Source organism: Equus caballus, chromosome 2 (assembly GCF_041296265.1).
Source record: "Equus caballus isolate H_3958 breed thoroughbred chromosome 2, TB-T2T, whole genome shotgun sequence".
In the NCBI taxonomy this organism is placed as follows: Eukaryota; Metazoa; Chordata; class Mammalia; order Perissodactyla; family Equidae; genus Equus; species Equus caballus.
Window position 1 is genome coordinate 87309798 of NC_091685.1, and position 23005 is coordinate 87332802.

General features: G+C 41.9%; 1 long non-coding RNA gene across 1 annotated transcript; it reads left to right on the plus strand.

Moving 5' to 3' along the window:
• Positions 1-2527: 2527 nt before the first annotated feature.
• Positions 2528-21136, plus strand: LOC138921900 (uncharacterized). The gene is made up of 4 exons (XR_011434884.1): positions 2528-2825; positions 5098-5213; positions 5712-19224; positions 19331-21136. It is a non-coding gene; the product is annotated as an uncharacterized lncRNA (long non-coding RNA).
• The last annotated feature ends 1869 nt before the right edge of the window (positions 21137-23005 follow it).

Sequence of the window (23005 nt, forward strand, 5' to 3'; positions counted from 1 at the left end):
AATCAATTTGAGAGATACTTGTGTGCTCACATTGATAGGATTTGCTGATGTTTTAGATATGATGAGGAGTAGGAATGCGAAAAGTAATTCCTAGGTTTTATGGCTTATTTTGATGGAGATAGGGAACATGGAAGAAGACCAGGCTTGCAGGAGAAAGTTATGAATCCTGTTTGAAGTCCAAAGTCCTATTACAGCAGTTGGACAGAACATGATCATTGATGTTAATTCTGAAAGTGGAATAGGAGAATTAGAAATACTCCACAATGATAGGTTTCAGTTATTGATCCAAGGATTATTCGATGGCTATAATCTCAAGATTTACTTCCATTTAATTACGAACTTAAAATTTTAATGCTTCTTTGTGCAAGTGCATAAATATATTCAGCAACTTTTATACTATTTTCCTTGAAGTTGCCATTATTTACTTTGAAATATTTTATATTTCAACTACTATCACTGATCCAAATCCTTCCGCCAGAAATATTCTCACTTGATCAGGAATGGAAATGAGGGAAATGACAGAGAAAGTGAAGGTAGAGATGAGCACCAGATCCCAAATTCATCTCTGCGTCTTGCCACTTCTAGTGAGATGAGGTAACGTCTGGTGCATTGTCAGCCATGTCTTTCTTTCTCTGAATGTCTAAACGTATTTCTTGCTTTTGAGGTACTCTCCCTCTTCTCTCTATCATTTATCTCCCCTGCTTATTCTGGCCCAGGATGGGAATCAGGAGAGTTGACCCTGAGCACATTAGGTTTGACCTCTGATAGAACGGTGGAGGAGAGGAATGTTGCATAGTGGTGGTGAAACATGTCCCCGTGGATGACCAGCACATCCAGGGGGCAATCCTCCCTCAAATATATTGCCAGGGGAGCATGTTCGAGAACTACTGCAAGAGAGATTAGATTAGATTATAATCCCAGTCTTATAGGCTAATGGCATTATAGAGGGTCAGAAGTATCATCTTAATTTAATGAAGGGATATAATTCTTCTTCAAAAGCATTTGGTAAGTATTCATTGAACGAATGAATGAAGAAACAGACTTGGAGACATTAAGTAACAACAACACAACGACAGCAGCAAACCCAAATAGTGGTGACTCTGTGTTCTCAGCGCCTGCTGCCCAATGTTTTACGAATTTGGAATTTGTTCATCTTTGCATCAAACTTATGAAGTAGAAACTTTCTTACCTCCATTTCCAGATGAGAAGCTGAGACATGAGTGGTTTCACAGTTAGTAAGTGGCAGAGCTAGGACCCAAACCCTACAGTCTAGCTCTAGCCTTCAGCACCACTCTACAACCCTCTCTGTCTAAGTACCTGCCCAAGTTCATGCATGGATAGATGCTACTTGAAACCAGGTCTGTCTGACCTCAGACTACGTGCTCTAGACTGAATGTTTGTGTCTCCCTAAAATTCATATGTTGAAACCTAACCCCCAATGAGATGGTATTAGGAGGCGGGGCCTTTGGGAGGTGCTTAGGTCATGAGGTGGAGCCCTCATGAATGGGGTTAGTGCCCTTCTGTAAGAGACCCTAGGGAGTACCCTCACCCCTCCCACCATGTGAGGACACAGTGAAAAGATGGCCGTCTGTGAACCAGGAGGTGGGTTCTCACAAGAGGCTGAATCTGCTGGTGACTTGATCTTGGACTTCTTAGCCTCCAGAACCACGAGAGATAAATTTCTGTTGTTTATAAGCCACCCAGTGTATGGTATTTTGTTATGGCAGCCTGAATGGACTAAGATGACTACTGTTTTGTACCATTTCCCTCAAAGATCATTGCCTATCAGGAAAGTTTCTGTATGTCAGGGTGTTCTTCAATTTCCAGCTGCTCCATTTATCTGATCAATGAGTCCATGTCCTCTCTCAAAAGAAAAAAGACAGAGACAAGAACTATTGAAACTAATTACTTGCTTCCAAGAAAAAAAAGATACTTTTTGACTGAAATTACCACTCATCCATCATCCTGGGAAACAGAACCAAAAAGTTATTTTCCAAAACTCATAATAGAAATCTTTAGCAAAGTGAGGACTTTCAAAGGTGCAGACCTCAATACTTATTGTTGAAACTGATGGTGGAGGCCACCTGCTCCAACCCTCTCATTTCACGGGTGAGAAAACTAGGTGCAGTGAGGTCAAGGGTGTCTTATTCCAAGTTGTGTGCCTGGTTAGCGGCAGCCGGGACTAGAAGCCCGTCTCCCGACTCACTGTTTAACAAACCCTCCATTGCTTCTATTTGGCTTCACGTTTCTCCCTGTGCCCTGAAACGGTGAGCATTTCATTTGTTCATCCGTCAGTCACTTATTAATTCATTCATTCACTCCCCAAATATGTACTGAGTGCTTTCTCTGCGCCATGCTCTGTTCTTGATATCGACCCTGATATCAGTTTCCCCACACTAAACCCAGCATATAGGGGGTTAAAACCAAAACACTCATTCCCTGCTTACTCTCTGGCTTCCTGGCTCCAGAATCCACTATCCTCCATGGAGACAGACACCGTCAAGGACAAGCACCTGGATTATCTCCTCCCACAAAGAGATACAGGCTCGTGGGAAAGCTGCTGACCAGCAAGGTCACAGGCTTCCTCCTCTCTGCAAGTGTCTCAAGGCCAAAGACAGGCTGGTGGGAAAGCTCTGACGAGCAAGGCCATATGCTCCCCCTCCCCTACCTAAAGCCCCAAATAAAAACCCTTCCTTTTAGCTTTTCGGGGAGTTTGGGATTTGAGTGTTAGCTGCCCTCTCTCCTTGCTCAGCGCTGTGCAAAAAATAAAAGTCCTACTTTCTTCCACCACAGCCTGTGTCAGAGATTGGCTTGCTGCGCAACGGGTGAGCGAACTCACTTCAGGTTCGGTAACATTCTCTGTGCTGTATATGAAGTAGGAAAAAGGCCAGATATAATTCCTTTCGTGGTGCTTACAATTTGTTGAGGAGACGGACCATAAATAAGGAAATAAACCAAGAGACAAACAGGAAAGGAGCAGGGAGTGAAAACTGCCATGACGAAAACAGAATGTGACAAAAAGGAGCCTCTTTTAGCTGGGGGTGGGGAGTAGAGGAAGGTCTTGTGGGAATTGCATTTAAGCTGATTCTTAAATGGTGACAGTGATGCAGCCATTTTATAGAAGAGTAACCCAGGGCCGAGGCCCTTAGAGGGGCAGGGGCTCGGAGAGTCTGAAGAACGTAGGAAACAACAACGTGAGGGAGGCAGTGAGGAGATGATCCATGTTATTGAGTGGGACACAGATCAAAATGCTGTCAGACTGTTAAGAAAGATGGCTATAATGCTATGCAGCAAGATGGAAACGTGCTATGCAGCCAGTTGGATCATGGTATAATGTTGTGGGGATAAAAGTACGATATAACTGTATGGCAGCCATGACTGTAACTGTAAAATTTACATGTGAAAAGCCTGTAAATGAAATGATTAGAATGGGATTGGGGGATTATGAGTAATGTGATCTTTTTTTCATTTCTGATTTTTCTCTACTGTGCTTCATTGCTTAAATGGAAAAATTAAATGTGTGTTAAAAAAAGCTATAGGAGATGCTTTAAAAAATAAAAAAGGACTAGGCTCCTGGGTGTCCTAGATTAGATTTGAGTTAGATTTTTTTCTTCATTTAAATACTTTAAATTTTTAAAGTAATATATGCATACAGATTTTTGAAAATCAAATAGTATTATAAGACATATTGAAAAAGAGCCATCATTCCACTCTTATCCAACCCCAGGTTCCATTCTCCTGAAGCAACCACTTTCAAGTCTTTTAGCTGTTTTTAAAATTTTTTCTGGTATTTATCCCCAAATTTCTAAATAACATACCTCTATTTTAATTGTCTGATTTTCCATCATCTTAGGGGTTCCTTTTATCACTCTCCTGTGTTAGATTCCACTTTTTCTTAGCTCCTATATTGGTTTAATTCCTTGTTTTACTGGAGTACAACCTTCCATACTTCTAACAAAGACTGCATGCAAAATAAACTTGCCTGTTTGAATAAGCTTTTATTCTATGCTCACATTTGATTGATAATTTGGCTGGGTATAAAACTTGAGGTAGGAAATATTTTTTTCTTCAGTTTTTTGAAAGCATTGCTCCACTGTCTATGAGGTTTCATTGTGGCTGTTGAAAAGTTTGACAACATTCTCATTCCTGATCCTTTCTATGTGACCTCTTCCTTCGACTCCCTGCACCAAAGCTTTTAGGAACTTCTCTTTATCCTTATTTTATTGAAAGTTTACTCAATGTGACTTGGGGTGGATTTCTTAAAGATTCATTTTATTGGGCATTCAATGGCCTCTTTCAAATTGGATATCTGTATACTTCAATTTGGGGGAAATTTTTTGTTATTTGTTTAATGATTTCTCCCCTTCATGTTTTTCTCTTCTCTCCTTTTAGAACTCCTGTTATTTGTTAGTTAGAACTCTTGACTGATAGTCACATTTTATTATCTTTTCTGTGCAATTTTTCATATTTTTTGTTCTACTTCCTATAAGAGTTCCCCAACTTGTGTCATCCAATTCTTTCTATTGAATTCTTAAATGTGCATTATGATATTTTTAATTTTAAAGAGCTATTTCTTGTTCTATGGTTGTTCCTTTTTATTACATTCTGTTATTCCTAGTTGCAGTATTATCTCTCATCTTTGAATATTAATTATAGTTTGTTGTTGTTATAGTTTTTCTCTGTTCCTGCCTTGTTTCATTCTCTCCAAATGCCTCTTTTTTGGCTTTTGTTTTTTGTTTGTTTGGTGTACGACTTTCATATTGGGAACTTTCCTCAAATGTCTGTTAACACATGGCCATCTGTTTACATTTAATACTGAAACACAAAAGATATGATGGGAAACTTTGGGTGGGATGGGGCAAGGCTTATGGACTGGGAGACTTCCTTCATGATAGGATGGTGTTATGAACTGAATTGTGTCTACTTCAAATTCATATGTTGAAGCCCTAAACACAATATAACTGTATTTGGAGAAAGAACCTTTAGGAGGTTACTAAGATTAAATTGGATCATAAGGGTGGGGCCCTAATCCAATAGGACTGGTGTCCTTATAAGGAAAGGAAGAGACCCCAGAGATCTCTCTCTCCCTGTGCACAGAGGAAAGGTCGTGTGAGGACACAGCAAGAAGGCACTTTCTGCAAGCTGAGGAGAGAGGTCTCACCAGAAACCAAACCTGCTCACATCTTGATGCGAGACTTCCAGCCTCCAGAACTGTAAGAAAACAAATTTCTGTTGGTTAAGCCACCCAGTCTGCAGTATTTTGTTATGGCAGCCCTAGCAGACTAATATAGATGGTAGATGGGGACCCATTTGTTTCACTGGAGAGCACTCGCCTCACCCCTCAGAGAAGAGTCTGTAGCTGTTTTCTTTTGGGTCAGTCCCTTTTTTCAGATACCAATCCTCTAACCTTTTGTCTGGGAGTTAGGGTGGGGCTGGTCATAACTCTGGAAGCTAGAATTGTGGGAGCTAAACAAGGTAAGAGGTTATGGGGGAGGGAAAGGGAATTCACTTAAACCAGGGGGCTTTCAGAAAGTTTTTCAGCTAAATCTGGTATCCCCAAGGCCAGAGCCTGTTGACTGTATTTCTTCAGAGAGAAACCCTCCATTGCTCTGGGGTAGAGGAGGGACAGCTTTCTGGCTGAGTACGTAGAAGACGGAATCTGGATCCAGTTTTTCATTATACAGACTTTTAACCAATCTTCTGTTTTTCAGCCTCACCGCTCACACCTGCCTTCACATGTATGTGGCGCCTCCAGCCTCTGAAACTTTCCAGGGTCCAGTGTTTGCATTGACTTGCTTCCTGTTGGCTTCCTGACCCTTCCCCACCCTCTTAGAGAAACTTAGCAAAGTCCAGAAAGCGGAAACCTAAGTAGTTCCTGCTTATCCAAATACTTTATTAAATAATGCCATTTAAAATACGTTTTGATGGATTCATTTACATATATGTATGTTAAACATGTAATAATGCAATGAACACCCATGAATATACCTCCCAACTAAAAAAAAGTAAAAGGGTGTTAATTCTAGTGAATTTCTTCTAAGATAGATTGTTTCCTGGATGAGTAGATTCTTGCTTTTCGTTAGTTGAGTAACATTTGCATTTCCTCCATTCTCTCTATTCTTTTCCTTCTCTGTCATTTTAGAGAGGTTCCAGGAAAAATTTGAGATAAACGCTTTTGTTAATCTGAAGTGTTTAAATGGAAGTTGCTTAGGACTCTATTTTTAGAATTGTGTAGCATTGCATTAGAAGGTCTAATATCTCCAAGAAAGGAACCTCGTACAGAAGTCTACTGAAACAGTCATTCGATATAGTTTTTGCTAGGTGAAACTATTGGGACAAATTCCTAAGTGGCATTACAAGTGTTCTCCTTTGACATTCTCTATCATGAACCATCCTGTGGGTAGAAGGATTAATTCCAAGACTTATATAGATGGAAACCTACACTTTGAAAACATATGTTTTCATTTCATAACAAAACTTTTGGAAGAGATATATTAGTCATCTTAATTAAAGAACTGAATGACTTAAGCTGGTTTAGAGACAAGGAAAGCCCAAAATATTCATGTTAAACTCATTGTTCTCACTTAATTTGAGTGACTGGAAAAATCACTCCACCAGTGCTTAATCACTATTGGTTAACGATACAAGTTATTGATTTCACAACTTCTTTAAACCAAATGTATTTTTGTAAGCCTAAATCCTGGGCATATGAAGTGTGAAAATATTTCACTGTAGGATATTAGTGTGGGCCAGTTTTATATCCAGACCCAAGCCCTGAGTGGCACCTGCACCCACTATTTCTTTCGTGAGCTAAGAATCTGCCTCCAGGGCCTGGTCCAGGTCATCTCTTTGCTATGATCAGGGAGAGTCCTTCCTGGGAAGGCCCCGTCCCCTCCTGGCCCTGCCTGCCCGTGGGCAGCGTGGCCCCTGGGGTGGGCTTGCTCTTCTGCTCTGACAAGCAGTCATCCGTCTCAGAGCACAGGCTCTAATTACCCCTGCCATTAGTCTTCCCAGCAGGACTGCAGATGTTATTAATGGTCATGAGATTATCCAATGCCTTTCAAAACTCCAGAGCCAGTCAATGTTTGTCCCCATGACCTCTCACAGCACTTCATTTTTTTGTTCATTTGGCTGCTGCCTTGAACTTTAACCTTGGGCACGAAATAAAAAATTAGAAGAATGTCACTCTCCTCCCTTTTCTGTTTCTCCCCTCATCAGCCCCCTACGCCCTATTTATTTTGGGATATAACTCAAAACTTTGGCTCATTCCTAGACTGTTTATTTGCAGGGAGCTCTTGATTATATGGGTGAGCCATTCTCCCCGAACCCTACCCACCTCATAGATCTTTTTTCAAAAATTAAAAATAACTTGTTGCTCCTTATTAGAAAATCAATGTATTTTCATGGCTGGAAAAATTAGAAAGATGCAGATAAGCAGAAAGAAGAAGAAAAATCCATAATCTCACCTTCCAGAGATAAACGCTGTTAAAATTTTATGGTATACCTTTACAGACTTTTCTATATAGCTAGATAGAGAGATATGAGATATGAGATGATTCTATTATAATAATAATATTAACAGTTACTAACATTTATTGACTTCTGACTATGTAACAGACACTGTTTTGATTGCTCTTCCATGTATTAATTCATTGAGTCATCTCAAGAATCCTATGAGGTGGGTTTAATTTCTATTCCCATTTTGCACATGGAAGCTGAAGCATGGAGAGATTAAAAATATTGCCCAAAAAACCTCACGGCTATTTAAGTGGAAGAGGAGGGATTTGAACCCAAGCAGTCTGGCTCTAGCCTCCGAACTCTTTTTTGTTTGTGTTTTGTTTTTTCGTAAGGAGGATTGGCCCTGAGCTAACATCTGTTGCCAATATTCCTCTTTTTGGCTTGAGGAAGATTGTCGCTGAGCTAACATCTGTGCCAATCTTCCTCTATTTTGTATGTGGGGCACTGCCACAGTGTGGCTTGATGAGCAGTTCTAAGTCTGCACCTGGGATCTGAACCCACGAACCCTGGGCCACCGAAGTGGAGCACGCAAACTTAACCACTATGCCACTGGGCCAGCCCCTGAACTCTTAAATAATACGGTATACTGTTAGCTAACCTGCTTTTCAAATTTAATAAACTCTCATTATATTCCCATGTTACTCTTAATCCACCACATGATTTTGAATAATTATAAAGATTGAATAGAATTCCCAAATATGAGTATGCTGAAATTTCTTTAACCAAATATTGGAATGGTTTTCCTTTTCCTAACTTTACTTTTATTTTTTGCTGTGATCAACAACATATGGATTATTTTTAAAGGAGATAATTCCTTCAGGAATATGAATTTAGGGAAAGTGAAAAATAAGTAAACAATGTCAACGATGTTTAGTTTATTTCATGCTTGTAAAGGATAGTTTGAGGCATTCCTCGATTCCACTATTTCCAAGAGATAATTGTCAACTTGATGAAATGCTAATAATTATTGAACACTTTCTGTGTGTCAGCCATAGCCTGTTTGTGCTATTTAAGTGCTGATATTTATTCACAAGTATTCAGGCTCAGAATGAGATTCTGGTGAAGTCAGAGAGGTTGAGTGGGCAAAACTCTTTCTGGATGTCTCTTCTATGATATACTATATTTTGTTTCTAGTTATTCCCAACTGAGCACCAGTTTTTTCTTTTTTTTCCTTTCTTTTCTTTCCTCTTCCTTTTTTTTCCCTGACCCTCAATTTCTGTCTTTTTCTTCATCTGGAAATTCATCAACTGTGAATATCCAGAAACTCTGTTGTAGCTTCAGTCTAATTGCTCTTCTGGAAGGACATTTTTGGCATGCCATTTTGTCTTATCTGAGTTATAGACTAGGTCTATATTTGGCCAATAAATCCACCATGGCAGGATCTATTTAGAATTTTTAGCTGATTGCCAGCTGGTCTGTGTAAAATGTGTTTGAATTGGCCTCCGGCTGAAAGGTTGGACTAAAAACTGTCCAACTTTGTAACAGGTCTATTCTTCCACGAGTAAAGGCACGGACCCAGGTTGCAGGCAAAACCCTGGTTGATTAATAGGTGGGCAGAGACCATGTCTGTTTGCTCATTTTCCTGCTCCATGCAATGATGCCTTGCCTACCGGAGACATTGGATACCTATTTGTAAAGTTGACAAGGAAGTCTCAGGAGATCTGGGTTCTGGTTTCCATTCCCCTACAGATTAGCTCTTGGAGTGGAGCAAATTACTAACCACTTTGCCCCTCAACTGCCTCATACATATTGCCCTTGTAGTAACTCTTGGGGACCCATGGAAATCATTCCCGAAGACGTTTAATTTCTATAGAATTGTCTCATAGGTTCTCAAGGTATTACCTTTCAAGTTTAAGAGTAAAAAATATTGATTCTCTTATTTTGAAAAATATGTAATTTTAATTCCAAAGAATTGCATGGAGCAAACAGATGATTATTAGATGTTTTAGTCTTTTTTCCCCATTTTGACATACATTGCAGATGACATTTCCATGTAGGATACCCTCCCATGGGTGACCCAGTATGGGAATTACTTTAACCAAATATTAGAATGGTTTTCCTTTTCCTATCTTTACTTTTATTTTTTGCTGTGATCAACAAGATACGGATTATTTTTAAAGGAGATAATTCCTTTAATAAGAGAGAGTAAGAGAGTCTGTGGGATTATGTATAATTCCGAGTCTACTAACTGTAACCCTACCATTCCCTGCCACTTAAAAAAAGTATTGAGTAAGACATATTTCAAAACTACCATAATAAAACTTTGGGGCAGTAGTGTAGGAACAGGCAAACTGACCTAAGAGGTAGAATAGAGAGCCCAGACACCAAATCATATATCCATATGGACTGGTATATAATAGAGCTTCCTCCCAAACCAGTGGGAAGAAAATGGATCATTTAGCAGATGGTGTTGGGAAAACTGAGTCATGGTGGAAAAAAAAAGTTGGATTCCTGCCTTGCAACATATACAAAAATAAATTCCACACAGATTAAAGACCGAAGTATGAAGGGAAAATATACAAATCTTATAGAAGGATATGTAGAAGAATATCTTTCTGGCTATGGGGTTTGGGAGCAAATTTCTTAACCAAGACCCAAACAATATAAACTGTAAGTGGAAAATTGATGGGTATGACTGCATCAAAAGCAAAGATTTCAGTTCAAAACTGTTAACCTATCTGACAGATGGCATTGGGAAAAGATGTTTGCTGTGTCTAAAATCAATAAAGAATTAATGCCCCCAAGGAACTCCTGCAGGTTGGCAAGAAAAATATAGGAAATCCACATAGGAAAAATATGGGCAAAGGGTATAAGCGGTTCATAGAAGGAGAAATCCAAATTGCTAATAAGCATATGAAGAGATATTCACTTCACTAGTAATCAGAGAAATGTACATTTAAATTACAATGCGATCCACTTTAAAATCATCAGATTGTCAAAAATTGTAAATCTTATTAATATCAAGTGTGAAAGGGATGCAGGGAAATGAGAACCCTCTGGTACTGCTCGTGGGAGTGCCATATCCTATGCTTCAGCAATCCCACTCCTGGTGTAGACCCCAGAGACAGGCTTGCACAAATCTGGGAGGGGACAGCTCTGTGCATGCTCCTTGCAGCACCATTTGTGGCAGCAACGAACTGGTGTCAACCAGGAGTCCATTGCTAGGACAATGGCAAGGCCAGTGTGGCTATCTGTAAAGCCGCAGTGAGCAGTACCAATTAGATTTACATATAACAACAAGGATGGATTACAAAAGCATAGAGTTGGATGAAGAAAATAAGAAAGAGAATGAGATTTATAGCACATTGCCATTGCCTTTTGTAATTAAACACACACACAAAAGGCAACACCATATTTTATTCAAGTCTATACATATGTCTACATAAAGATAGGAGTGAGGGAGTCTGGAGTTGGGGAGATCAGAGTGGGGATCAGGAAGTAGGAGAGAAAACCACAAAAAGATAAAAGAGGGTCCTTTGATGGATTGACGAGTGCACCACCAACTAAAGAGTAGAATTGAGTCAACTCTGTGGTCCAAAAGAGAAGAAAAGGTGTCAAGTCAAACTGGAATTTGGGTGAGTGAGAGTTATCCTTATGGTAATAACCTTGAAATATTCTGTTTATATGCTGTATAATAAATCGTTGATAAACTTCAATTCTTCACTATTTGTAATAAATTACTCCCCTCACACTTACCAGTTGTCAGCACCCCAGGGCAGAGAGACACAACAGGAGCTGTTCATGTTCACAATTCTTTGCCTAACATAATCCTATTGAGGTGAATGTAGCCGTAAAAACTAAAGACAAGCAGAGCCAGCCCTGATGGCCTGGGGGTTAAAGTTTGGTTCCCGGGTGCCAAACCACACCACTCGTCTGTCAGTAGCCATGCTGTGGCAGCAGCTCACACAGAAGAACTGGGAAGACTTACAACTAAGATATACAACTATGTACTGGGGCCTTGGGGAGGGAAGAAAAAAAGAGAGGAAGATTGGCAACAGACGTTAGCTCGGGGCCAATCTTTCTGGAAAAAAGTAAAAATAAAAAAAACCTAAAGACAGGCAGCTTCAATATTTGAGACACAATTTGGAGAAAGACTTGGAAAAGGTTTACAATTACTATTCCGTAAAGACCCAGTCTGAATACCTCTTTATCCATATTTTATTTCCCCCATCTAATATTTAAAAATCTTCCCCCTATATTTGTAGAATGAAAAGCAGGAATCTAAATCACTGTAACATTATTTCCCTAATTCCCATAGCCTGCACTACTCAGATGTCCGTCTCTAAATTCCTAATGCAAATGAACAGACGACAAAATCATTTTGCGGGATTCTGAAACGGAGTATTTCAGTGGAATACAGAGAAACAGTTAAATTTTGCAAAGCTGTGAAACTGGAGAGGGGGCTGTCCTCAAAATCTACCAACCAGAGACCTAGAAGGATTTGCTTGCTTGAGATTCGTCTCTCTCTCTCTTTTCTCCCCACCTATTTGCACCAAACTCACCCGTCAATTTCATCAAACAGATACTTGAATGGATTTTCTAATCCGCGCCTACTCCAAATTGATTAGTTAATTAGGTTGAGCTCGATGAGCTTTTTAAAGAACTAGGTCTTTGCCTTTCATGTTTTGAGGTTCCCAGTGAACTCCCTCTACTGTGGCCTGCTTACCAGCAGCACCCACCCTGGAAGACAAGCATTCCTTAGTAATATTTTATCCTGCACACAAATGGATTTTTTTCAATGTGAATTTGAATTTTTTTTAGCATGCTTACTCCAAGTACATTGTGCAACCTCTTGCTTCTGGGTCAGAAGTGAGTGGATTTCTGTTTCTTATTTATTCACTATTGTCATTTTAAAGTATGAAATCCTTGGTCTCCTTCAGAATTGCTATAGATTTACTCTACCCATTTGCTTTGAGGATCAGAATGAAACTGGTAAATGAAGTGGATGTTTCTTTTGATAATTGATTGTGAGGCAATGTGTGTGGCATGCGCTGCCACGTGAGGTCACTCCTTGGATCTAAACGAGTGAGCATTGTTGATAACCAGAATTACATTAGGAGGAAGTGGGGCCAGTGTCCTGGGTACTGTCTAACTCCCCCGGAGGGGCTTCCAACCACTTGCAGACCATTATCTCATTAGTTCTCAAAATATCCCAGTGAGGAAGAAAGGAAGGAAGATGCTAATGGAGTAATGAAATGGTATAAAGCACTTTACTAATGAAATAATCACTTCCTTTTCCCTGCCCCCCAATCCCTAAGCCCAGAGGCAGAAATGAAGGCAGAGGGAACTGAAATTTTTGGCCCAAGATCCCCAGAGTCTGCACCAAAGGCCAGACAGGGGATGGAATGCTGCTACCCAGCACGCTGATGGGAGCTGTTTTTTACAGAAACGACTAAATAAGGGCTAACTTGCTGATTTACGATAACAGCAAGTTATCCCTGGGTATGGATAACTGGGAAGTCAGCAATGTGCTGAGATAGGGGTGGGCACAGGGCCAAGACAAAGCCACAGACAGGCTCTCAGAAGTGGGCACTTTGGGGGGCAGCTGGGCTGTTCTGCCGACTCAGTACTTTGCTGATAAGTACAATTCAATTTGGTTCACGTCTTTATAGACACACACAACACATATTAAACTGACCTCACTTGGTCTAATTCCTCAGGTTTTTACCAAGGCCTTTGAGGCCATTTTCTTCAAGAACTGCTTTGATAAAAGCTTTCGTTTTTAAAGAAGCTGAGTTGGTTTAAGTTTCTTCCTACTTCAAAATTATGAGCCTACATCTCATTGAAAGACATTTTGAGAGTCACCCAACAGGACACTTTATTTTATTATTCAAGGGCTTCTGCTTGTAGACCTCATGGTCTCCACTGCCAGTACCCCTGGCTGGCTCTGGGCCCTTCTCGGAGGACCTCTGTGGTCCTCTGCTCAGTTTCCACAGCCTTCATGCTCCCTCCTCTAGGCTCTATGAAATCTCCCTTCTTTGGAGGAGAGGAGACTAAGGTGCAAGTGGCTGGTAAGACATAGGTCAAAGGAATAAATCTTTAACTGTGGAATTGCAGGAATGTGTGAGAATTTGTGAGAAGAAGGAGCTTTATGACATTCCACCAGGCAGCATACCCTGAAAGGTGGACCCCACAGGAAAAAGATAGCATCATTCTTGAAAAAACACAGGTGCTATTATTGGTGCTATTGTTTCCCCCTTAGATTCAGCCTAGTCAACATGTTTAAAGTTGATCCTGTGAATGAACACATAGAATTCATTTGTTCATTCATTCATTCAACATACACAAAAATGAATGAGTAACAGCCCCTCACATCAGGGAGCTCACAGGCATGTAAACAAATTATTTCAGGGCAAGGTGGTAATGAGCATAATAAAGGCAGATATAGAAGGCAGACGTTTCTAGCATAAAAGTAGGAGTGGTCAATGAATTTATAGATAGTCAAAATTCAAGTAGACATTTATATGCCCCAAGTCCTAGGTGAAACTAGCAGAAATACTATTTAACAGATATAGATATATGGTCCAGAATAGGATTAAAAAGACCAATGGAATAATGACATGGTCAGGGATGTCTGTGGATGTGACCTAGTGGGCAGGAGCGCAGGATGTGGAGTGGGACAGGCCCACATTCCAATCATGCTTCTGTCCTTACTTCTTCTATGATCATCAACAAACTTCTCCACCTCTCTGTGCTTCAGTGTCCTTATCTGTAAAATGGAAGTAATAGGTCCTGCCCCAAAAGATTGTTGGAGGATTAAATGAAATACTGCCTTTCTAGTGCTTAGAAACTTGCCTGGCAAACCATAAGTACTCAGTGAGATTTAACAACTATTATTATTACTCAGAAAGGGTTCTTTTAGAAAAAGCAAAGAAGAAAGATTCCGACCTTTATTTTATAGCTTGCCAAGCTGCAGTCAGCAGTTTTCTGATAAGCTCGTTGGATTGTATACTGCTCTCCCAGAGGGATAGGAAGCAACAAGGTGAATCATTACTTTGGACCTGATATTCTGTCCAAAAGAAGAAAGTGGTTGTGTCATCCTAGGGTTCTTGATAGGCAAGAGAAAACCTGGATATGCTCAGACACATACCATAAGGAAGGCGAGTGTCGAGAATTCTGGAGAGAAAACAGGCCCACTGTGTCCGTCTGTAATATGTGACCCTACAAGGGAGGACCTCTCCTGCCAGTGAGATGTTCTCAAAAATGAACTCAGTCTCTGCAATCACCACAGGGTCGGAGGAGGTAGGAAATGGGGGAAGTACTGAAAGAATCCAAGGGAGCTGTGATGGACTTAATGAGCTCAAGCTTTAAAAAGACTTTTGCAGAACATTGAGAAAAAGCACACCGGCAAGAGTGATTACAAGAGAAGCGTTGGGAAGGTGAGAGTCTGAAATGAACTGAGGCATTGCAAAAAGCTTCTAAAGGCTACAAAAAGGGCTTTCAGATGTTCAGGGCAAGAAGGTCAGGGAGGGAGAAACAGACCCAGGGCTTGGAGTTGATGGTGCAATTGTAGCTAGATGGCCCAGAGAAGGCAGGCGTCTGCGAGACCGACTTTCGTCTGTTTTCCCTGACAAGGACAGTGGTAGAACAGAACGTGGAGAAAGACTGAGCACTGGTAAATGACAGTGGAAGCTGGCGAGCTTTTACGAAACATATAGCTGCTCTGAATGAATTCAGATCTCTGGAATGAGTGAATGAATGATGTTGCAAGGTACTGAGGCAACCTGTAGATGAGATTCTTCAGTCAGTACTGGTTGAAATTAGAAGAATCTTAGAGAAAGAAGGCCTCTGGGGGAAAAATGCTGGTGAGCAGGTTTGTTTATTTTTGGAAATGGAGAGGGAGTTGATTTTACAGACCACAGACAGGTAAGCAAGCCTGTTGTCCATCTTGGACAAGGGTTGGCTATGGAAGGAGTAATTTGTGAGCACCTTGAAGAGAATGTGGTGATCACTAGACCACAGCACAGGTGGCAAGGAGCTTCTCCTCCTCCTCCTTCTTTTTCCTTTGGTATTCTTGGGCCAAAAGTCCTGAGAAGTCAACTGGTGAGAGGGAAATGTGGCAGCAGGGTATATCGCTGTCATTTCCTGGAGTCACTCTTTAGGAGAGACGTGGACAAAGTCCCAAGGGAAAGCAACGAACCACCACATCTACAGAGAACAAGGGAAGAAAGGAGCTGGGGATGTTCAACTGGGAAGAGACAACTTCAGAGGCCATCTTGACTGGTCTTCACACACTGAAAGGGCCATCATGCAGGAGCGCAGGCCTGCCAATTCTCCAGGACAGTGACTTTCAGACTTGCTTGGCTGTTACCTATAGTGAGAATTACATTCTAGATCTCAACCAGAATACACATAAACACACATAAGTAACTGAAATGAGCATTCCAGAAAACGTTATTGCCCTTACTATGTTCAATTTACTTTGATATTTTCCGTTCTATTCTATTCTATTCATTTTATTCTTTTTCATTAAAAAAATACTTTTTGAGCCCATCAAACTTGACTTATTGATGGGTTGAAATTCATAGTTTAAAAATCCCTGTCTTAGGGACAAGGGCTAGGATCCACAGATGGAAGCTACGAGGTGCCAGATATTGCTTCCGGATCACAAAGAACTTCAATCAGGTAGAGGTGACAGCAGATGGGATAGGTTTCCTCAGGAAGCAGCGAGTCATTGCTTCTTGCAGAACTCAAGCTTAAGCTGAACGAAGGCACAATGAGAGCAGTGCAGACAGGACTGGAACCTCAAGTAGGGGCCGAATCAAATCACCCACACGGTCCTTTCTGTTTCTGAGATGCCGCGGTCAGATTAGTGGGCCTGGCTGCTAAAAGCTCCTGCCCTCTTAGGCCACGCTGACAGAAACATGGTGAGGCAGAGGAGATGCTGCTCCCTGCTTTTCAAACCACAAATCGGAGCATCACAAATTGGGAACACATTTGGAGATATATTTTGAAGTTATTCAGTCATTTGTTCATTTGTCCCACAAATATTTATGGTGTGTCTACTACAAGCCGAGTGCTGAGCTAGGCTCTGTGGATATAAGATTGACACAGCCCAGGTGTAACGGAGCTGTCTGTCTAGTGAGGAAAAGATGATCATTTAATATATATTTTTTGAGTGCCTAAGTCTCTGTCAGTCACTGCTTTTGGTGCTGGGTATGTGTCAGTGCATCAGTGCAAAAGACGAATAGAAGTCCCTGCTCTCGTGGAGTTTACAGGTTACACACAACAAGCACACGAATTGATCGCTTCTGATTGTGGTGTGTGCAGAGAATCCAGGGAGGGTACCCAGCCAAGTGCAAGAGTCAGGGATGTGTCCCTGAGGAGGTGGCGTTAAAGCTGCCACCTGAAAGGTGAGTATTGCTAGTTACTGGGAGTGTGGAAGAGGGGAGCAGGAAGAAACGTTCCGGACAGAGGGAACAGCAAGCATCTGAGGATGCGAGAGAAAGCTCGGCTGCTGGGATGCAGACGGGGAGGGAGGGAACTGACCCCACAGGGTCAGGAAGTGGGATTTGACCCTATGAGCAAGGGGAAACCATTGGAGGGATATGGAGATATAGAGAGACATAGAGATATAGAAAGATCTAGAGATATAGAGAGATGGAAGAATATAGAGATAGAGAAGATGGATCGGAGAGATGTGTGGGAGGTGGAATCAGCATGACTCAGTGGGGGGATGAGCTGGAGGGAGGCGACAAGGAAGACCCCTGTGTTTCCGTCTTGAGCAGCTAGTGGTGAAGTCGGGGCGTGGAGGGACGGAGTCCTACTCACGAAGATGAGGAGCAGAGGAGAAGGAGCCTTGGTTCTGGGAGAAATGAGGTCAATTTGGGACATCTTTGCTCAAGCAGCTTCGTCTCCTTAAAATACCACCATCCCACTTGTCTGCTGGGAAAACACCTGCTTGTCCGCCAACACTCCGACACCCACGGAGCCTTCCTTAACCCTCCTCTTTGCCAGACGGAAGCACTCCCTACTTTGTATCCCAATTCTTCCCTTGAAAACTTTGATCACTGCCTCAACCACACTTTATCACACTTACTCGTTTGCCTGTAATAGTAATAATGCCCATGAGCATTTGCTGCTAGCCAGACACTGTCCTAAGCTCTTTACACACAGTCTCATTTAATCCTCACAAGAGACCTTTACAGTCAATACCATTACTCTCTCCATTTCACTAGGAAACTGAGGCACAGGCAGGTCGGGTAACTCCCCTAGTGAAAGTGGCAAGGGCAAAGGTGGGATCAAAGCCCAGGCATTTCGGCTCCAGGGCCCATGCTCTTAACCACTGCATGCTTTCTGTCTCTTGTCCACTGGACGGCAGATCCTGGAGTTAGGAAGTAGGTGATATTACCCCCAAAAAATCCAAAAACACTTTGAGAGCTTCAGTTACCAAAATAAGAAAAATAAGCACAATTGCAACTTGTAATTGAAACCAAAATGAGTAGCTATCTAGATTTTTTTTTGCTACTAATCCCAGAAATTTTGTTATTTGAAAACCAAGAGGTAATCACCACCATAGTATTCTTGAGTTAGATCTGGGCCTCCTCCCTAATTTTAAAGGTGCTGAAAGGTTCAGGGCCAAGGCCAGAGTCTGTGGTAGTGTTGAAGGGCAGGGCCAGGTACATGCATTTCTGATTGTAATTCCATTGTTCCTGAGTGAGCAGAACTGGGGTGCTTCCTCAGTGGGTGTTCCACTCTGCCTGTTACCTACTCTCAAACTTAGGTCCCTTCTTCTCCTCTGTGAACCTTTACTCCAGGCACGTGGTACCTAGAAGGTAATCTACACCCGGGGAGGGGGTCCTTCTTTTGTCCACTGACGTATCCTGGTACCTCAAGTCAACACTCGAAGTGTGTAGTGGATGAATGACTGGGTTCTCTGAACACATCCTAAGAGTTCCTGACTCCATGGCTTTGAATAGGATGTTTTCTTGCTAAAAACTCTTAATTCTCTCCAGCTCTCCGAAATCTATCCCATTCTTGAAATTGAAGCTCAAATTTCCTTGTGTGAAATCCTTCTGAAATGCTCCCTTTCCTTCCTCTGAATTCATACGGTGTCTCTGTTTTTTCCTTTTTTGGTGATGAGAACACTTAAGATCTAGTTTTTTATGTGTTTTCTTTCTTTCTTTTTTTTTTAAACATCCCCAGTGTCTAGTACAACACTTGGACCCCAATAAACCCTTAAAAATATTTGTGAGGGTGGGTCAATGACATGAAAACATTGTTCATGTGTTTAAAGAGGGTTAGGATGGCCAATATAACTCTAAAGTTGGGGTTGGCAAAATTTTCCTGTAAAGGGACAGATAGTAAATAGCTTAGGCTTTGCAGGCTGTGAAGTCTCTGTCGCAGCTACTCAACTCTGCACTGTCGCGTGAAAGCAGCCACAAACAATATGAAAACATGCGCGTGGCTGTGTTTCAACAAAACTTTATTTGTTGAAGTTTGAATTTCATACCATTTTCATGTGTCATGAAATACTATTTTAAAACATTTTTCAACTATTTAAAAACGTAAAACCCATTCTTAGCTTACAAACTGCAAAAACCAGGCTTTGGGGTGCGTTTGGCCCTCGGACCCTGGTTTGTCAACCCCTGCTCTGGACCGCAGGGACTTTTGACCCCGTGGAGCTCACTTCAGTACCCTACGCTTCTGTAGGAGGGGCTGCTCCTGCCCTGGGAAGCCGCTGTCACCGGAGATTGGCAAGAAGAGGTTTGCGATTATTTGGGGGAGGGGTTGTAGAGGAGACCCCTGGTGGGGGGCGGGGCAGTGGGTGGGACACAGATGACTTCTAAAGCCCTTTCCTCTGCTTTACAAGATTCCATGCAGCAGCTTCCTGGGCTTTGGCGTACAACCACGGGAGCCGAACTGACTGGAAGGTCATTCTGAATTAGTGAAAAGGTCTGAGTGATAAAACGGTTTATAAGAAATGATTCTTCATGGCGTCGAAGGACAGACAGCAATCAAACGAACACTTAACAAAGGCCCGTCGATAATCCATTTGAATCGCCCACCGTATTTTTCAAAGTGCTTTCTAGTACATTATCTCCATTGATCCGGCCGGGAACCCTAGGAGACAGCCAGCCTCATTTTACAGGTGAGGTCAGAACAGACGCCGTCTGTGGTGGTTCAGAACCAAGTCTGTGCTGCTCGATCCCGCCTCCAGCGGCCTGATGTCCGCGAGATAAAAATGACAACTTTATATTTGGTACCAAGGGTGTGTTATGGAGCTTTAAGAGTCTCATTTATATTTGTATGAAGAATAAACATCCCTAACTCAAGGTTATTTTTAATCCCTGAGAATCTACTAGAAACATGGCCTCAAACCCAGATTAGCATGTAGAGTTTGTCAAACTATATTAATCAAAGATAGCGGGAGTTCGTTAAAAGCTGATAGGCCAGAATGCTGGTCTCCATTCTGTTACCTCACATCAGGATGAGAAAAGTGTTTCTCCCGTGTTCTCTCACGGAGGGGGGTGAATTTTTTTCCTCACAGGTGGCATAAAAGGAAACTTCAGCTCTTCTCTAGTCTGGAGGATCAGAAATGCGTTTTGAATTAGAAAGGTTTTTCAGAATCTGAAATTCTTCATTCTTGTAAATTAGTAGTTCAGAGAAATTAGAGACGGTGGCTGTGACACGGGAGGAAATCTAATCCAGTTGCCTCGCGGTGGTCTTCCTTCCTCCCTGTTGGAGAAAGTGTGGCTTGGGGGCAAACACAAGAAGCAGCCAGCCAGCAAACCCTAGTGATTTGGGAGATAAATCTGCTTTTTTTCCCCCCTCAACTCAGGGCTCTCCTCAGCATTTTCCTGCCAAATTAGGCTTTGGCACAGCTAAAGATGCTTTGGCAAACTTTTTAAATTTCCCGAGAGCAACTTCCTGGTTCTTAATTAGGCCTTTTCTTCCTAGATGTCTATATTTAACTGTGCTCTGTTAGCGCTGACCCCTTTTGGATGCTGCCAAAAACTCCAGGGAGGTGGCGTTTGAGTCTAGACAGGGCAATTATTCAGATAACTAAGTTCCTCAAACCTTATTCTTGAAGTAAGATGCTATGAGGAAATGTTGGGTTATCGAGCGACACCCACCTGAATTCATTGGACAGCTGCTCAGTGCTTCCTTCCCTTTGCCCAGGGAGGAGGAGAGCAAGCCCTTAACCCGCGGAAGGATACAGGCCAATACTGTCAGGTTTCACCCGTGAACTTGGCTGGGTAGAGGCCCGAGGGAAATGATGGAGTGAAAAAGAGGCCCAGAGAAAGGCTCTCACTGAGCACGAGGAAACTGCAAGAATGTTCATTCCACCCTTGTTTGTAAAAAAGAAAACTTGAAAATAACCTACACGTCTATCGCAGGAGAAATGGATCAATAAATTGTGGTACTTTCATACAATGGAATACAATTCAGCAGTGTGACAATACATGAACCAGAGTTATGTATATCGACGTGGATGAATCTCAGAACCGTGTTGCTGAGTGCAGAAAGCAAGTAGCGTAAGGATACCGACTATATGGAAACATTGGTAAAAATGTAAAACATCAATAATAATTACGCTCTATATTGCTTATGGATAGCATATATGCAGTGTGAGCATTTAAAAAATGTACGGTAATAAAAAAAAAACCCAAACAGATCCATTTTTCTTCTTTTTAAAGGAAAGAAAGAAAATGCATGATAACGCCACACCTCCACTTCAGGAGCGTGGTTACCTGTGGGAAGGACGAAGGGAGTGAGTCTGGGAAGGGCTCAGAGTCTTCAGCTAAGTCTAATGCTTACTTTTTTCAACCGGGTGGTAAATTCACAGGAAGTTACCCATGATATTATTAGCTATACTCTTTACTGTGCCTGAAATCGTTCATTAAAAAATGCATGGGGGGGTGGAGGTGGAGGGGGCCCTGTGGCAGAGTGGTTAAGTTTACGCACTCTGCTTCCGTGGCCCGGGGTTTGCCAGTTTGGATCCTGGGCACAGACCTATGCACTGCTTATCGAGCCATGCTGTGGAGGCATCCCATACAGAAGAACCAGAATGACTACAACTAGGATATCCAACTATGTACTGGGGCTTTGGGGGAAAAAACAAAAAAGAGGAAGATTTGCAACAGATGTTAGTTCAGGGCCAATCCCACCCCCACCCCCAAATGCAAGGGGTTTTGAAGGAGAGCTGGGGCTACTGTTTGTTGGGGATCAGGTGGGGTGACAGGAAACATCTCAGGAGAGGCGAGCCTATGGCTTCTCTCCTTAAGCTGTGATCCAGGACTCTTTCAGGGAAACAAGTGTTTGTGAGACAGCTCTGGATGGAAGTGTAGAGAACAAGATTCTAGAACCAGTTCTGAATCTTTCAGGAGCTAAGTGATCTACAGCGAGCCCTTGCCTTTCTCAGGTCCTGCCTCTGGAATGGGGGTTCCCCCCGATCTTGCCTTTGGTTGTGGAAGTGATCCCAGGAGGCCCTGTAAGACAGCCTTCCTGGAGAGTTGGCCCCACTGGCGTTGGCTGCTCAAGATACAGCATGGGAGGAGGGGAGAGTGGGCTTATAAATACTGGACAAACTTGGTGAAAAATCTGCTTATATAACCCCTGGCACCTTGCAAATGACCCTGGGGAATAATTACATGGATCAAGAGAGGGTTTTAAAAAAAATTTTTATTATGGAGAATTTTGAACATACATAAAATTAGATTATATTACCCCCATTTTAAAAAATACCCATCATCCAGCCCCCAAACCATTAACCCATGATCAGTCTCCCCCCATCTATCCGCTGATCCACTCTCCATCACTTCTCAGATCATTTCAAAGCAAATCTCAGACAAAAGACCATGTATTAGCCAGGCTTCTCCGGAGAAACAGAACCAATAGGCTATCTCTATCTCTATATCTCTATCTCTATCAATCTACTATCATCTATCTATCTATCTAGGCTTATTTTAAGGAAGTGGCTGATCCAATTGTGGGGGCTGGAAATTCAGGTAAGAGTTGACATTGCAGTCTTGAGTCTGAATTCTGCAAGCTGGAATCTCAGGCAGGGTTTTTTCTATATTGGAGACTTGAGGCAGAATTGCTGCTTTTTCTGGAGACCTCAGTCTTTGGTCTTAAGGCCTTCAACTGATTAGATGAGGTCCATGCACATTCTAGAGGGTAATTGGCTTTACTTAAAATATACTGATTTAGGGGCTGGCCCAGTGGTGTAGCAGTTTGTGTGCTCTGCTTCAGTGGCCAGGGGTTTGCTGGTTCGGATCCTGGGCACGGACGTACACACTGCTCATCACGCCACACTGTAGTAGACATCCCACATATAAAGTAGAGGAAGATGGGCACAGGTGTTAGCTCAGGACCAATCTTCCTCAGCAAAAAGAGGAGGACTGGCAGTGGATGTTAACTCAGAGCTAATCTTCCTCCAAATAAAATAAATAAATAAATAAAAATAGAAAACAAAAAAATACTTATTTAAATGTTAATTACATTAAAGAATATCTTCACAGCAACATCTAGACTTATGTTTGAC